We start from the raw sequence: 15,361 nt of genomic DNA, 5'->3' as shown, positions 1-15,361 counted from the left end.
TGTGTCTGTTTTTGTGCCAGTGCCATGCTGTTTTCATTACTGTAGCTTTGGGGTATAGTTTGAAGATGGGGAGCATGATGCCTCCAGCTTGGTTCTTGTTTCTCAAGATTGCTTTGGCTATTTGAAGTCTTTCGTGGTTCTATGCAAACAGGAGGACTATTTGTTCTATTTCAGTGAAAAATGCCATTGCAATATTAACAGGGATTACATTGAATCTCTCCTATGTTGGGTGCATAGATATTTACAAGTTTTATATCCTCTTGTTGGATTGTTTTCTTTATCATTATGTAATGTCCTTCTTTGTCTCTTGTTAAGTTTTTGTTTTAAAGTCTATTTTGTCTGATGTAAGTATTGCTACCTTAGCTTTCCTTTTGTTTACTTTTGCTTGGAATATTTTTTTTCTATCCCTTCACTTTCAGTATATGAATGTATTTAGATCTGAAGTGTGTCTCTTGTAGGTAGCATATATATAGGTCTTGTTTTTTTAATCCATTCAGCCACCATATGTAATTTATTTACTTACTTATTTATTTATTTTTGGCATGGAAAAGTGTCCCTGAGGAAACATATGTGCCAATTTTCCTGTATTTTGTATTTGGGAAACTTCCTCAGCATGGCTTGATGAGTGGTGCATAGGTCCACATCCAGGATCCAAACCAGCAAAGCCCAGGCTGCCAAAGAGGAATATGTGAACTTAACCACTATGCCATTTGGCTGGCCCCACCCTGTGTCTTTTCAATGGAGTATTTAGTCCATTTACATTTTCATAAATTATTTAAGTAATATGTTCTTATTGCCATTTTGTTAATTGTTTACTGATGTTTTTGTAGTTCTTCTCTTGTTCCTTTCTTCTTCTCTTGCCCTTTTCCATTGTGATTTGATGACTACTTTTAGTGTTATATTTTGATTCCTTTCTCATTATTTTCTCTGTGTCTATTATAGTTTTTTGGTTTGTGGTTACCACAGAATTCATAGGTAACAATATTTACTTCTTGGTGTAGCTGCCAGCATAACATTCTTAACTATTAATCTTAATGTAGCATGCTAATAAAATATCCCTCTAACTCAAGAAAGTTATTTTTGTTGTCTTGTTTTTATATATGATGAAGCAATTAATTTGTTGATTTGTTAAGATGTTGCTGTTGGGTTTTTTTCCTCCCTTAAATTCAATCAGAAATAAAGAAGGAAATAACCAGTAAACTATTTATCCACACCTATATTCTCTACCTTAAGTTCGCTTGTTTCAGCTGATGCACTTTAAAAGAACAACGGAACCTCTAGAAATATCAGGTGCCTGAAGACCCTAACAAATTCTGTGGCCAAGTCAATCGCTAACTTCATCATTCTTTTAGACAAGAAACATTTCTTTTCTTTTAGTTTTGGTCCCTTGAAAGCCAGTTTTTATTATAAGTGAGTGTTTGGGTCCCTATGTTTCTCCAGAGTGTGGCCACTGTGATAGGAAAATGTGATGGGACTAGCTTAAGTCCTGCAAACTGCTTATACAAAGATGTTCATATACATGATACAGTGCATTGGCTTGGCTACTGCTACCTTCCATCACACACTCCACTAACTTTTGGGACATGAAGTTCACAGGGTTGCAGGTTCATTGCTGGTTTTACAAGAAGCGTGAGAAGGCTGGTGTTTTCTCGAAAAGTCAGTGTAGGGAAAGACACAAGAAGTCAGTCTCCTTTGAACAGGCTCTTAGTATTACAGTGCTGGAAAAGATCTCATGGGTAATCTGGTCTCTCTTCCTGCCCAAAGTAGAATCCCTTCTATTTTACATTAGGTAAATGTTGGCACCCACCCATTGCCTACCATGCGGACTTCATTCACTTACTTTTTCTCTTACTCCTTCATTGACAATTGATTATCAAGACTTTCTTATCAAGCTTCTAGTGACAGGATAGCCTTAAACACCAAGAGGATATTTGAACTAACAAATGTTACTTCTTTCATGTTTTAAAAATGTGGGAGTGCGTGTTTGTGTGCTTGTGTGTATGTGTGCGTGGAAGAGTTTTTGCATCAAAGGTGATCAATTATTTCCCAAGATTCTCAGGTGACTACTCTTCACGCCAAGATGATGATTGAGAATTCATTGTGCCTTTCATGGAGAAATGTATTTTGGGTTTTTTTTTTTTTTGTTCTTTGGAACTATATTTCATAATTGGTCAATGTTTAGGTTTCTGTATTCTTCAGAGTAGGTACTGTGGAATATAAAATCAAAATTTATCTCACTTTAATTTGTCCCAAATAATTGTTAAACATCAACATAATGGAGCTACCCTCAAACTTTCTGGTTAGTCAGGTGATAAGCAGGCCATCCCAAGTTAGTAACCATCAACCTGGGAAACATTAGAGCTGTTTCCCCTCTCCCCTTCTCTTCAAGAGCATTCGATGGGCAGGCTTCTCCAGGAAGTCAGCAACTCCACGGGAAGCTTTCAAAGATGTACTTAACAGCCTCAGTGACATCACTTAATCAATACACATCGAGATCTTGAGTAAATTTTATTAATTGCTCAGTAATCAGCATGGCTCACACGGGGAAATTAGAAAAGATGTTCTAGCTCACAATATGTGATATGAGAGACCCTGACACTCAGTCAGCAGTTCTGGTTGGCATCTTACCATTCCCTTCTATTACCTCCTCCTTGCTTCTTTGCTCTCTTGCCTTTCATTCCTCCCTTCTCTCCCTGAGAGTCAGGCTAGTAGAGTTGGCTCTCTAGTCACACCTGCCTTCAGACCCCAGCTGTGCTGTTTACAGGTAGGGTAATCACAGATACAGTAACTCTCAGAGTCCTGCTTTCCCTGTCTCTACAATGAGAGAAAGTGATTTGTCCTTTATAGGACTGGTGTGAGGACTAAATGAGATAATGTGTGTAAAGTGCACACACAGTGGCTCACTAAATGGTAATTTCTTCTGCTTCTTTTCTCCTCTATTCTGATTTCCTCAAGTGTTAACATTTCATTCCATTCCGGAGGATTTTGCTTTACTTTTCTCCTTCTTTCCTCTCTTTCATACCTGGTGTGCCACCAGGAAGCATTGCTTGGTTTCTATGATTGTGCTCATGGTTAATAAGCTGCTGAGCCTTGCTCTAGAGAAAAGTAGCTTCAAAGGAAGGTAGATATAGATGTAGATATAGGTATAGATTATAGAGATAAAAAGAGATAGAGATAGATAGAAGTGATTGTCCATCCTGCCATGCTGAGTGGCATTTTTTTCCTAGTTTAGAGAGAAAAATCTGCCCTGGTTTTCCAGTAGACTGACTGACATAGTCTTTATGGGGGGATCTGGTAAGAGCTCGGTTAGCCTTGGCAGAGCAATGCTAGTCAGGGGGCTGTCACATAAGTGGTCTGCATGACTCTTGACACAACAGAGTTTTTCCCTGAAGGCCTTTTTAACCTGAGAATACCACTTCACCCAAGAGAGAAGGCAGCAGAGAGAGAAGCAACAAGTCTGTTGCCAACATGAGTCCTCACTAATCATCAGGAAAATGCAAGTCAAAACCACAATGAGATAGCGCCTCACGCTTGTCAGAATGGCTATTATCAAAAAGACAAAAAATAACAAGCGCTGGAAAGGATGTGGAGAAAAGGGAATCCTTATGCACTGATGATGGGATGTAAACTGGTGCAGCCACTATGGAAAACAGTATGGAGGTTGCTCAAAAACTTAAAACTAGAACTACCATATGATCCAGTGATTCCATTTCTGTGTATATAACTGAAGGAAATGAAATCACTACAGATATCTGAGCCCCTATGTTCATTGCAGCATTATTTACAATAGCCAAGACATGGAAATAACCTAAGTGTCTATCAATGGATGAATGGATAAAGAAAATGTGTATATATAATACAATGTAACATTATTCGTTATAAAAAAGAAGGAAATCCTGACATTTGTGGCAACACGGATGAGCCTTGAGGGCATTATGCTGGGTGAAATAGTCAGACAGAGAAAGACATTTACTGTATGATCTCACCTATATGGGGACTCTAAAAAAAACCTGGGAAACATTAGAGCTGTTTCCCCTCTCCCCTTCTCTTCAAGAGCATTCGATGGGCAGGCTTCTCATTGAATTAGAACATAGTGATGGTTTCCAGCATTGGGGGTGGGGGTGGGATGGGTGGAGGTGGTCAGAGGGTACAAATTTCCAGATGTAAGATGAACAAGTTCTGGGGTTGTGATGTACAGCATGGTGACTACAGTTAACAACACTGTATTGGATACTTGAAGTTGCTAAGAGAGTGGATCTTAAATGTTCTCACCACATACACACAAGGTTAACTATGGAGGTGATGGATGTGAGCTAACCTTATTGTATAATCATTTTGCAGTATATACATATACCAAATCATCATGTTATACACATTATAATATATTTCCTTGTGACATATATGACATAAACATGAGTTTGTTATACGTCAATTGTATCTCAATAAAGCTGGAAAAAAACATGCTTACTTAAAGCCTGAGAGCAGTTATTCAAAGAATAATAATGAAATAACATTCATCAGACATTGAGCACCTTGAAAATCTTTAGTATATGTGTAGGCCATGGGTTTTCTTTTGATTTTTTATCATTTTTATACTGCAGTGTATTTACAAAGTATGAGTTTTTGTCAATTCTCTAATATTTGTGAAAAATATAATGTATGTATCTTCACATACATATGTATTTGTAATTGCATGTATCTCACATTCTGGCAATTTATTTTAGTGCAATATTCTTGGTATAAAATTCTGCAATGTCCTCATCCTTCCACTAGAGCGTAGCCCGTACACATTTAACAGCAATTCCAGGTGGACAGTGGATAAGGTCATCCTCAGTCAGAGCTTTGTCATAAAAGATTAGTGGCTTAATCTCAACAAGGAAAGTTTGACCTTGATCACAGTTTCTTCTTTTTTCTCTTCCAGAAATTCCACATCGGACAGGACCACAAAAAAAAAAATCACCTTGACCAAGAAACTATAATCTCAGCCCTTCAAAACTTGACTATAGCTCAAACATATAAAACAAGGTTTCTCTTCCTTTTAATTTTTTTAGTAAATAAGCAATACTCACATAGTTCAAAATGTGGAAAGGCATATACCGTGAAGCTCCCTCCCAATCCCTTCTCCACTCTTTTTATACAAACTATATCTGTTCACACTGTGTATCACGTTGTCTCCCTTCTTTTGTAAGAGAATATTTTGGAGACCGTTCTTCATCAGTCCATAAAGAACCTTCTCCTTCTTTCAGATGGCTCCTCAGTACCCAATGTATGGATGTATCATGCTTCATTTTTCTCCTTTCCTGTTGGTGGTCATTTAGTTTTTTCCAGTCTTTGCTATTTCAGATAATGCTGCTGTGACTGGGAAGACAAAAGGTGGTTTCTCAGCCTGCTCTTATAGCCGTGCCAGGACACAGGCTTTTCCTGATAGCCTGTCCCAGGAAAATCACTTAGCACCTCAGGAACGTCCTTAAATGTTCTGGAAGTCTCCACGGCTGAAATTCTTCCCAGTCCTTCCCCTCGAACACCCACTGATATTTTATGCCATGGCCCCTCCCCCCCCCATTTCTCTCACGACTTCTACATCCCTACTTGGTCCTCGCTGCCCAACTTCTTGGGTTGGTTTCTGATCACAGAGACTCCTGACTGGCTCTGATCGCCTTCTCCTCCCTATGGCCCTGTCACCTCTTGTGATTTGAAATTTTCACCTTCGTCACTCCTGCAGGGAGCTCTTCACCAAAGATGGGCTTGCAGTGAGTACAGGTTCTTTTTTATTTTAAAAAAAAAGTGATTTTTTTTAAAGCTCAAAGGATAAAGAGGATAAACTTTTACAGATAATTGCACCATCAAGAAATACCTGCTGTGTATATTTGTTTACATAGATTTCCCATCTTTATATCAAACATGTGAGTATAATTACATGTGTATTTATGTGTGTAATCATTTACATCTTCTACATATGTTATACCACCTCTACATTTTGCATTTGATATTATAAATCTTATAGGCATTTTCTCTTGCCATTAATATTCTTCATAAAGATTATTTTTCACGTTTTGTATATTTATTTGTATGGACCATAGCTCACTTAATTTTTCTTTTGTTGCACTTTTAGATTGCTCCTCTCCCTTTGTTTTTTTGTTAATATAAATAAAGCTGTCAGTTTCTTCACCAGTACACGTTCTTGGTTGAGTCAGGACTCTGCCTGTCTACCGGGCATCCCAACTGACCATTAACTGACCCGGCTGCCTTCTTCCTGAGATTGTCTCTCCCAGATGTGCATTACTCTCTAGGCCCCACACTGCTTTCTCTCATGAGCTGGGGAGGCTGTTTTGAAAGTGACCCAGTGTTTCCTGTGGTGAAACTGGACTAGGTAAAGGGTTAGGGAACAGATTAACTTTGATTGTGTCATATTACGTGATGGGAGCTCTATATGTGTTCTCTCATGTAATTCTCAAAATGACCTTGTGTGAAGTTGTTTCACGGTCTCATTTTATAGATGAGGAGACTGCGGCTCAGAGACGATGAGTAACTTGTTCAAGGTCACACAGCTGGTAAAGAACAGAGCCAGGATTTGAACTCAGGTAGGCCTTACTCTAAAGCCTACATCCACTAGAGAGATGGTTCAGTGATCATGGATCTTAAAATAGTTTGGTAGAGGCCAAAGCAGTGGGATGCTGGCAAAATGGATCTTTGGAAAAGAAAACAAAACAAAAACTGGATCTGTAGAGTTTGCCAATTCCTGTGGTCTAAATACTCCCACCATCACTGATTTCAAGCTGCCAAAGCTTTAAACGATCCACTTATAAAATTCCTGGACATGTAACAATCAGGGCACATGGACACATACAGCTCCTTCATACCAAGGGCGAAGGTTCAATTACTTACTTCCCGGAGATGTGTGTTTTCTGCACTCTGAGTTCTGATTGGTTAATTAAGTAAAAATGATGACCTCATTTCTAAGTTAGGTAACTGTAGACATTCACAAAGTCCTTCTAAAAATCAGATTTTCATGGCATCTTTAAAGTTCTCTGAAATTCAGTTACTATTAGGCAACATATCTCCACACTATTGAGAATTTTTTTTCCATATATGAGTGGCTTACAGTGTTTGTAACTGATTCTGGGAATCCCATCTTTCTCAGAGCATACGAAGTAAGATCAAAAGACAGGCTAGTGATAAGTTGCTAGGATGTGGTCAAAGAAAAAATTAATTCACCAAGTCTGCACTTCGTAGATTAGACTATCAATAGAATGTGTAATGAGAGCCTGCCACAAGCATAGTTTTAATCAGTGATGGAAATAGGTGGGTGGGAGAAATGTGCAGGAATTATTCCTGGGACTTTCCAGCACTACCAGGGGGAAAACCACTGGAGAAATACATATGATTGAACAATAATTGAGTGAAAGCAGACTTACAACTGGGCAGGTAACATGTGGTACCTTGGATTCAGTTGAGGTGGGGGAGAGAGAAGGAGTAGGAGAGACTTGGTGTCTGTTTAGACATTGAGGGTGTGAACCCTGTTGTCAGACTTAAAGGCATGAAAAAGTTAATTGCTCCTGATTGAAATGAAGGTAAATCTTAAATTTCTGTCTTTAACTCTGACTTCACTCTAGCTCCAGCTTCATAAATGCAGTTGCTTCCTTGCCCCTTCAAGTGGGTGTCCAGTAGGCATCTCAATATCAGAAACACAGAGCAGCCCTGGGTTCCACAGTCAGTCCTCTCCCAGTCTCCTCCTCAAATCGCCTGAACTCTAGGACCGAGCTGGTGCACTCCACTAACTAGAGAATGTGAAATCCTCTAGTCAATAAGCTTCAGTAACACCAAAAAATACTAATAAGCCAGATCCCCCTCAGAAAAGGCAACTTGATCCTTGTAATTTAACAAAGCAGCATAATATTGGAATAGCTAGGATGTGCCTCTTCAGCAAATTTCCGGACCACAGATTTCCATCAGTAGTTACTAGGGATTAATTTTTTTTGAACAGCTACAAATTCGTAAGTTCACATTGTCTATCTTTTTGAGGTCTATCCAAGGGTGGCACAGATCAGGGTGGAATGGAGCAGAGTGAAGGATGGAAAAGTACAGATCCTTTAAAATGGGCTTATCAAAGCCCAGCCAGTAGGACTCATAAGGCATTCTCAAAGGGTATGAAGTGTAGGGGAGCAGGATTTGTCACCCCAGAATGTGACCCTTCAGCTTATTTATTTATTTTGTAAGGAAGATTGGCCCTGAGCTAAAATCTGTTGCCAGTCTTCCTCTTTTTGCTTGAGGAAGATCATCACTGAGCTAACATCTGTGGCAATCTTCCTCTATTTCATATGGGATGCTGCCACAGTGTGGCTTGATGAGTGGTGCTAAGTCCACACCCAAGATCCGAACCTGTGAACACTGGGCTACAGAAGCAGAGTGTACGAACTTAACCACTACACCACTGGGCTGGCCCCTGGCTTGATTATTTTTGAGAACAAAAGACTCAGGAAGAAACTTTGACCTTCCCTGTAACTACCTAAAAGTATTAAAGAGAGAAAGCCTGTTTCAAGGAGCTATCACCATACATAACTACAGTATAATATGAACTAGGCCCTTTGGTCAAAGTCCTCACCATGTCCTATTGCCTTTGCCAGGCATAGCAAACATTTGCTTTCCCATCTCCATGTGACTGCCTTCCTCTCCTTTGAAGTCCCAAACCACTACCCGCAATATTCTCCTTTGTCTTTAGCTGAAGATGGTGTTTAAGGTGGTGGCTTTGGCCGTTTTGGCAAGTTACTCAGTTTTACTGGGTTTTGCTGATGTATATATGTTATTAAACTTTGTCTGATTTTTCTCCTGTTATTCCATCTCACATCAATTTAATTCTTAGACCAGTGTCAATCCAAAATGACTAATATCCTTTTGATAGATAAGAGAAAAAAGGTGAGTTTTACTTGAGCCAAACTGAGGATTATAACCCAAGAAGGCATTTTCCTGAAAGGAAGAAAGCTTCCAGAGAAGCGTGGTATTCAGTACATCTTATACCTTTTTAGAACAAAGAGCATACATTAAACATTCCAGGATATATATTCATAAAACTTTCAAAGATGTATTCAGTCTCAAATTAGCAGGTGAACATGACCCTGATGTCTGGAAAGGGACTAAAATGTGCATTACTAATAGGGCCTTATGGATACTGACATAGGAGGGGAAGTATGCATTCTCATCTTCAGGGAGTGTATTCTTTACTTTAATGGTTAAAGCAGAGGTACAATGTATGTTTGGTAGGCCATAAGTCAGGCTTTTTAGTTCAAGCTGGATCAGTTTTGAACCTAAATAGTTACCCCATATACCTCAATATGTGAAAATCTCCTGTCATTTCTCCCTTTTGATCAGTAATCTTTTGATAGAAAGCCTTGATGATCAAGATATTGTCCCAGGGTGCCTGGGTGGTTGCTGCCTGCCCCGGGTCCATCACGTCCCTCAGTGCTAGGCTTGTATTTAATTGACTTGCCCAGGTATCCATGTTGGGGGTAAATATTCAGATACAGTGGACAAGCCTAGACGTATATATTAACAAGGGAAGTATTTCCTAGCTTACGTAATTTGTCAGTTATTTTTAGATAATGGCACATACGTCATGCATGTGCTTTTACATGACTTCCTATGCTTACATTGTTTACAACAATTATAGAACAGATAACACTTGAAATGATTAGTTTAAAAATGAGTTCTTAGGCATAGTCTTTATCAGAAAAGGAAATTCATCTATACTTCTAAGATTGATCAACCAGCTCAAGTCACTTTGCAATCATTAATCTAGCCTGCACGCCCGTCTTACAACACTGAGTAAAGAAAACAGTGATTAGTTTGAATATTATGATTAATACAAGAATTCCAAGGAGTAATAGAAGTAGGAATTTCAATCCAGATCACAAAAGGGAACCAATACCTGAAGGGAGCCAACCAAACAAATCAAGACTGGATGTAGGATCACTTAAGACATTCACCTGCTTTTTCATATGCTTTAGCTGAGATGACACACTGGAAGATTCATCAGGTATAAGAAAACAGCACTTAGTTTGAATGACTACACATATCACCTTGGAATACAGTTAAAATATCTAAGGCAATTCTATTTTGAAGGACAGCCTATCTCATTACAGACATTTCAGTATTTAATAAGGCTATTCCTGCTTGGCTATCATTAAGGGCTTGTTGAGTAAATTTATTCAGGGCTTCTATATGTGATATAACATCTTCTGGCTCCAAGGAAAGAACATATATAGCCATGAGGAGCTCATGCCAGTGGAACACTGAACGAGCTCATCTGGCCTTCAGGAGAGGAAGACAGGAAACAGTTGTTAGCTCAGGGCAAATCTTTCCCTGCATCCAAGGGAAACCCGGGGTGCAGTTACCTAGCCATCCAGGTGGTATCCAAGTTCATAAATTTGTTCTCTATAACCAGTGACTTCCATTAGGAGCCACCCAATAAATGCCTGGCCTCCAAAACCAATCTGTTCCAAACCAATCACTTTCTTTAATTATGATACTATTCTGAAAAGCTTAAATGGAAGAATTATAAAATGCGTATATGGTTTAAGCACTACAAGGGTTTAAATGAGCACATAGGAGCTTGGGAACACAGGCCTGGTCCAGTGTCTTGGAACAGCTGTCTATAACAGGAACGGTTTTCTTCTCATCCTGGTTTGGAGGATTTGTCTTTGTCAAAGTCAAGTGTCAGAAATAGGAGTTGAAATCCACTCAGGCAGAGATTTTTTTAATGAGAAATATGAATCCATAGGTCTATGCCCTTTAACTTTACAGCACATGGATTGGTTAAGAGTATCTATTATGGTTCTTTCAACAGGGCTCCAGAGACTCTTTGATGCCTCTTCCAATATATAAAATCTCCAGGTTGCATCTCCCAGGAGCTCTCTGAGAAAGGAATCAGCTACTAACCTTTCATTTCTTTTAAGTACCTCAGTGAGACCTTGACAAGAATGTAATACATCTCCCTTAAGCAAAGTTGGTTCATACATTTCCTTATCTAATTGTATAGGCTGCCCTGTTATTATTTCAAAATGAGACAGCTGATGTTTACCAAAAGATCTAAGATCAAGAAGTACTAGCAGAAGAGCTTTTGGCCATGAGAGATTAAATGCTTCTGGAAGTTTGCCAATTGAGTTTTTTTTTTTTTAAAGATTTTATTTTTTTCCTTTTTCTCCCCAAAGCCCCCCGGTACATAGTTGTATATTCTTCGTTGTGGGTCCTTCTAGTTGTGGCATGTGGGACGCTGCCTCAGCGTGGTTTGATGAGCAGTGCCATGTCCGCGCCCAGGATTCGAACCAACGAAACACTGGGCCACCTGCAGCGGAGCGCGCGAACTTAACCACTCGGCCACGGGGCCAGCCCCAAGTTTGCCAATTGAGTTTTGATTGTGCTATTAATCCTTTCCACCAATCCTGAGGATTGGGGATGATAAGACTTTGTAAGAATTCCTCAAACAGGAATTATCTTTTCCAATAATAATTTACCTACTGCTAAAGTCATCAGTCTTCTGCAAGGAAAGGCCTCAACCCAACGTGAGAAAATACAGGTCATTAACAAGATATATGCTTGAGATGGTGGCATTTGAAGAAATGGTCCCTTAGGAAAGGGAAAGTGACCTTGAAACCCATGAAGTGTTTTCCCAGGATTATGTTTAGGACATAAAGTACAATGAGCATTTGCCTTATGAGCCACTGTAGGAGAAAATTTCCAAAAATATGGTTTTCCCCATAAAATCAATTTTTCAGGTGACCAACAGATATTTAATGTATATGCTGGAGCAGTGACAATTGTGCTCCAATAGGCACTGTGGTTTCTTATCAGGTCCAAACCACATCGGCATGGTGGTGTCAAAAATTACCCCTTTCTGTTGCCATATTTGTTTTTCATCTTCTGTGGCAATTTCTTAGGACTTAGAAGGAAACCTTCCTCTGGGTTAGCAGGGTTAACAGAGCAGTGGACATTCTTGAGGTGGACAGGGTATCCATTCTGGTTATGTCACTACTTATCTTTTAGGTAAGAGCCATCTGTAAGGCAAATCAGATAAGAAAATGCAGTCATGGTCATTTTCCTCCTGTGGTACTAGAAGCAAGGTAGCAGGTTTAAGATAATGAATAATATTTTCCTATGCAATATAACCTAGGAAGGTTTATCATCATTTACTTGACAATGCTTCTTAGGCAATTTAACATGCTAAATAAACCTAATTAGTTTAGTATCCCCCTTTTTATGGGAAGAGAATAAGTTCTTTGAAAAGTCCCAGGGGCCCTCTGAAAATTTTCATTACTTTCATGTCAAAAGAAAGACATCATTTAGGATTTGAATTTTGGGAAGCATATTGAAAATACCAAAAGGTTTTAAAACACTTAGTCAAACAAGGTCAAGTGTTTGCTGATCTTGTGTTGCTGTCAAACACTGGTTGCTGTGAAATAATGCTTAGTTATCCATTTAACCACAGTGACAACAGATGTTAAAGGCAAGCAGTTAAAAAAAGAAACCCTTAGTTCTTTTCATAGAGAGATTTCAGCCTTTTAGGACATAGGAAATTATTTTGACAAAACATAGAATTTCCATCTTTTAGGCCTTTTCTGCTTGTGAATTGTTTCTAGCACAAGAGTTTGAATAAAATTAAATATTCATATTTCCCAGTCAAATAATAGTACACCTTCCAGATGTTCCAGCACCTGGTTTAAGAGCCCTGACACTATGTCAAGTTTCCACCAACCTGTGAAACAACTGTGTACAGATGGGTGGGGCTGCAAATGTGAGTGAGCTCAAGATGTGATTTCTACATTTACTTTTAGATTTAAACAGAAAATTTTAAGGATGATTTACGATCTTTGGGGTTCATCCCTAAGTTCCTTAAATTTAATGTCACTGATAATTAATTGTCAACTCTATAATTCTGAGCCAAATAGCTGACCTAGTATTGACAGATCTTACCATTTTATGGATATGTTATGTAAGAGGAAACCCCTAAATCAAAAATCTTAACCCCCATCAATAGCAGCATTTTTGTGTTGTTGTTGTTATAGAAATCCTTGCCAACTCTGAACTGAAATAATTAAATTTGCATGGAATCTGTGTTTAACCACATGGGGAGAAATATGTTGGAGAATATATAGTTTCAGAGACTTAGAAAATGTAAATTAGGGCTTCTGAGGTGGTGAGTGGCTGTGTCAGCCAGCAGCAGCCCTGTGGGTCTACTTGCTCCAAGGGGGGTATGAGACCTTTTACTCAGAAGCTCCTGAGTGTTGTGTGAATTTAAAACCCATTTCACAAGAGGAGGTTGAAATGGAAAAGCCCTCATTAACCAGTGTGGGAAACCAGCACTTGACACCAGCTACAAGCTGACTTCTGAGCAGGGTGGCCCAGTTGCAATCCTTCTATGCCTCAACTTTGGAAGTGCCCACTGTGCATCCAAGTGCAAAATCCACACCAGCCTGAACATCATGGTCCTGCTGAATGTCTCTCAGCAGCCCTCCAAGGTCTGTGTGGCCCACCTGCAATACTAATGGACCCCTGTGGAAGACAGCCACGTGATTGACGTTAGCTCCCACTTTCGAGAAGCAATAGACTTCATTGACTGTTTAGGGGGAAGGGAGCAAAATCCTGGTCCTCTGTGAGACTTGGATCTCCTGTTTACACTCCATCTGCAAGGATTATCTCATGAAGACCAAGCAGGTGGCCTGAAGGACGCCTTGGACTGCATCGAGCAGAAGAATATGATCTCACCCAACTTTGGCTTCATGGACCAACTTCTGCAGTATGAATCTGACATGTTCCACATCCACCCCAAGGCTCCCTTCTGCCAAGGGAGGCAACAGCTTTTCATTTACAGCCCACTTGCAGCCACTGGGCCTGAAGTGCAGGATTTTACTGAACATGCCCTGCCTCCCCGCTGGCACCAGTGCCCACGCACTCTAAAGTCTCAGAACTCAACAGGAGCCCCAAGACTGTGGCCTCATCCTAAAACTGGGATTGGGGAACCAGCCCAGCCCCACCAGCAACTGGGATTTTTTTTTTAAGAATCTAGACATTTCCTATTTGTGCAATAATGAAAACCTCACTCTTTCTGGCAGCCCCAGTGGGATAGAGAGTGGCCACTAGGCTTGCAGATGAACTTCAGACTGACCAGGGGGATAGGTTCACAGCACCAAAGAAAGGTGGAGCCATTATGAGAGCACAGTGTGTGTGACTCCTTCACTTCCAGACTCCCTGCTCTCTCAGGAATAGCCAGTCCTTGCACTTCAAAGTTCACCTTTTCATTTCAAGTATAAGGCAATAAATACCTGCAACAACAGGTGCTAGGCCAGGAGAAAAGGCAGCTAGGAAGCCAATCTGTTTTGAAGCAAGCACAATTTCTATCTTAACCTTGGCAGCCTTGGTTTCTGTCTCTGTTGCTTCAGGGCATAAGCTAACCACCATCTAATCAGGAAAGTAACCCTACAGGGTTTGTAGGGACACAATCTATATGCTGATTTGAATGCTCAAATGTTTTTGAGATTCTCACTTGGTTGAAGCAGTAAGACATTGACTCAGTTTCCTTTTCACCATGCATTCTTCCCTGACCTTGGACTTTGGCCTGATTCTTATTCATAAACCTTTATCATTGCATGTCTCCTCAAAGCAAGTCTTGCATCATTTAGAAAAGAGTTCTTCAGGGCACAGACCCAAAATCAACCCTTAGAAGTGGTGGCAGTGGATACCAGGAGAAAAAGGGTACCTACTCTGTATTCTGGGTCAATGGTGCTGAAAACAGTCATTTCCCCACCTTGCTGTCCTTGTATGTGCTTGTGTGTCACTTCTGACACTTGTTTTCTTTACTGTCCCTGTGAGTTGTCTTCAAGTTATTGACCTCTGAGATTTGCATGTTTCACAATGTGGTGCTACTTCTTTTTTATCTGTAGGTTATTTCTGCAGGGGAAAAGCTAATAACTTCCTAAAACTCATATGAATGTGCAGAAAAGTAGTATGTTATTGGTTGTTGTTGTTATTGATTTTTATAGTGCAAAATATAGTAGTATAAAAGGTAGAAAAGTTGCAAGAATAACATAAAAAACTCCCATAACTTAATCATATTCACCATTAACATATTGCTTCACCTGCCTTATTATCTATCATGCCCATACATTTACAAGTTGCTTTTTCTCTGAACCATTTGGGATAAATTGCAGACATTGTACCTTTTATTCCTAAATACTCCAGTGTCTATTATTTGAGGACATTCTCTTACATAAACACAGTATGATTATCAAATGAGGAAATTTAACATGGGTACATTACTGTCACCAAAATGCAAGTCTGGTTAATTGTCTCTCCATCGTCCTTTATAATAAAC

The 15,361-nt window shown here is 39.6% G+C and overlaps 1 pseudogene; it reads left to right on the top strand.

Annotated features, from left to right (window-relative positions):
• The window catches only part of LOC100055132 (dual specificity protein phosphatase 5 pseudogene), a 29,433-nt pseudogene extending 15,385 nt beyond the window's left edge, over positions 1-14,048 (top strand).
• The last annotated feature ends 1,313 nt before the right edge of the window (positions 14,049-15,361 follow it).

Source organism: Equus caballus, chromosome 23 (genome assembly GCF_041296265.1).
Source record: "Equus caballus isolate H_3958 breed thoroughbred chromosome 23, TB-T2T, whole genome shotgun sequence".
In the NCBI taxonomy this organism is placed as follows: Eukaryota; Metazoa; Chordata; class Mammalia; order Perissodactyla; family Equidae; genus Equus; species Equus caballus.
This window is presented reverse-complemented; position numbering and strand designations above follow the sequence as displayed.